Consider the following 3,288-nt stretch of genomic DNA (forward strand, 5'->3'; position numbering starts at 1 on the left):
TTAAATAACTACATCTACATGACTGTATGTCTTTAATATTATTGAAAAAGCAAACTTCTTTAAAATCTCAGAACATTAGTACTTTATAGTACTTTATAGTATTTGAGGATGTATCATATTTGTTTAGATTATATATAAAACAAGTATATACATGTATAACATTTTTACAATGAAAAATAAACAAAAAAACAAAACAAAAACAAAAAACACCCTTAAAGTTTACCTGTTTCAAATAATTATTTGAAAGTCTGGAATTCTAAAATTTTGACAATTTGATTTGTAACTTTAAAGTTAAGAGATCTGATTTATTGTCTGCTCCTTTGAGGGATGGACAATGTGTTCAATCTTACATTTTGTTTTCCAATGACAGATATTTCAAATTTCAAATGAAGAAATGAAGAAGAAATGAAAATAAATTTCAATTTTACAATTTGCTAATGTGCTACATAATTATATTGTGTGGCAAATCATCAGTAACTGTTGTCTTTTTTATACAACATGTCTTTTATTTTATGAAATAATTAATATAGGTGCTAACATTATGTTCTATTACTGTTAAACAGTATGTTCTATTCTGTAACATATGCTCTATTCTGTAACATAATTATGTTCATTCTAGTACATTTAAAACTATAACAACATCATCACATGCATTCATGACTAAATAAAATCTTGAACCCATTGTTGAGTTCATTCTTTACTGATTTGCCATTGTAATTTTGGTATGAAACATGTTTACTCTTAAGGCTTGTTTTAAAATGTAAAATCAAGATGGTGGGTTCTATTCTAATTAAGACTATATTTACGCCCTAAAAAAGTAAATGATTCTGTCAGTTTGGCCTCAACCAAAATTATTTTAGACATATGTGCTTGTTATAGTTTACATCTCTCCCTCTGTAAGTGCATGTCATGGAGAAGCACAGGACATTGGCAGAAGCTTTGGTGCTTGACTCAACTTTCCTTCACCAAGGAGCAGTTGATTGGTTTAGACCCAATCATTTTTTGTACTTATAGGGCTGACCCTCGATGTCAATCTACCACCATATTGCATTGTGAAGTTCTATAGCAATCTACAAACAAGTTTTTGATGTCCTGACTGATGTGGCATGCTCTGGGGAGTGTCTCTACAAAGTAGGTAGGGACAAGGTTGAGCACTACTGAGCATGAGCTCCTATATGGTTAACTTAAACTGAACTTAATGAACTACAGAATGAGCCTAATATAAATTATAATTATAATCCTGATTTAGAATGTAGGGTCTAATACAAGATATGGCCGCAAGAACAGCCTATAACGATAAGGGCTAACCTCCTTCATTGTCACTGGTTACTGCTCATTTAGTTTAACTGTTTAAGGGCCAGTCCATAAACTGTAGATATGAAGCTACTTTTTACATAATTAGTAAAATCCCCTAGAAATGCAAAGGACTTTAATTAAGGACTATTTAAGGGCATGACTGGTGATAGGTCTGTATATATAATATTATACAGAAATCTATACAGTATATTTTTTTCTTCTAGAATTACTTTTTACACTATCCCAGCACTACCCAACAAATTGTGCGCTTTAATTATAGGGCTTTTTATTATAATGACGATGGTAGCCCTTCGCGTAAAGACAGACATCTGTATAATATCAGATTGTAAAATCAGTCCGTCTTGAAGTCGAAATACTGAGACTATCCCAACATAGCTTAAGGTCTTCAGCGTACATGTTTATATATTATGACATGACGTGAACGCTGAAGACAGACATGTAGGGAAAGTCCACTAATAATCGTGCTAATAATCATGCTAGGAATCTGAACATGCCATGAAGTAAAGTGAAGCATACCTTGATAAAACTATGTATAATCTGTTGATAAGCCAAGGATGGACATATAAAATCTTATTACAAACATAAACTACCAAATAGTTTCCGACAGGTTAAAAAATTCAGCACTTGGCTGCCATATTGCCAAAATGTTTGACCATGTGATAACGAAATTGTTCTTTACGTAATCACGTGGTCAAACATTTTGGCAATATGGCGGCCAAGTGCCGAAAGTTTTACCTGTCGGAAACTATTAGGTAGTTTATGTCCATAATAAGATTTTTATTTGTCCATCCTTGGCTTATCAACAGATTATATATAGTTTTATCAAGGTATGCTTCACTTTATGGCATGTTCGATGAATGAATACGAGCGTGTCAGATTCCTGGCACGATTATTGGTGGACTTTCCCTACGGGGTTATCTTCAGCGTTCACGTCATGTCATAGTATATAAACGGGTACGCTGAAGACCTTAAGCTAAGTTAATCCTAACACTGTGCCGAGTCCCTGTGGAGGTCCTGTGTGTGCTCAACAACAAAAGCCTGATTTTGTTCCTTACCTGGGGATGAACACTGATTAGGCATAGACTTAATACATACATATAGTTTACGTGCGAGAGGTAAAATATCCAAAGCACCTTCATGCATAACAGTGCATAAATCAATTTTTTGCGGGTCGATTTTTTCTTAAATTTGAGTTTAGCATTTGAACGGAAACGACATAACGAGCTCAGTACTAACAAAATTAAATAGATAGAACTTCATCATTACCAATAAAACAAATACATATTTGCACTTACATCAAAATTTTGGAATTAACCCAGAATATTAAATACAAAAAAAAAGTTTACATCTATCTTTACTCCGCATCGGTGGACGCTTACAATAATTATTTATCCGAGCTTTTTAGTAATTCAGATCAATTTCGTACAGACAATCTTTATGTACAGTGTTTACATTCCCTTTAGCACATACGGTTCTATGGTGTAATGGTTAGCACTCTGGACTTTGAATCCAGCGATCCGAGTTCAAATCTCGGTAGAACCTTCTTTTTTTTTAACACTTTTAAAGGAAAATACAATTTTTTTTTTACTATGTAGACATTTTTACATTTTAAAACATGTATCAACTGTCAATTTGTAAATATGTACTGTTGCCTTTTTATTTCATGCTTTCCACACAGACACTTCAAAACAGCTTATATTAAGTTTTTTTGATATACTGTATATGATCAGTACATGTGCTGGGGTATACAAATATACATTTTATTTGGATTTTAAAGGCGTTTTAAGCTCCAAAGCCAAAGTGTCTATGGCTTTCCAGTGTTTTACTGTAATATATCAGATAATTATATTCTGATAAACCCCTAATATAATTTTCACTGTAGCTGGACTATATCTGAATGCGGATGAAAAGAATATTCATAACTAAATGGAATAATAGGCAAAAATAAATGCCGTCATATGTAAATTTTGC

The 3,288-nt window shown here is 32.6% G+C and overlaps 1 non-coding gene across 1 annotated transcript; it reads left to right on the forward strand.

The window, feature by feature from the left end:
- The first annotated feature begins 2,787 nt into the window (after window positions 1-2,787).
- On the forward strand, window positions 2,788-2,859 carry Trnaq-uug (transfer RNA glutamine (anticodon UUG)). The gene has a single exon. It is a non-coding gene; the product is annotated as a tRNA-Gln (tRNA).
- Window positions 2,860-3,288: the final 429 nt, after the last annotated feature.

The sequence above is a fragment of the Ruditapes philippinarum genome, unplaced genomic scaffold (genome assembly GCF_026571515.1).
Source record: "Ruditapes philippinarum isolate M1 unplaced genomic scaffold, ASM2657151v2 ctg934_1_1_1_1, whole genome shotgun sequence".
Classification (NCBI taxonomy): Eukaryota; Metazoa; Mollusca; class Bivalvia; order Venerida; family Veneridae; genus Ruditapes; species Ruditapes philippinarum.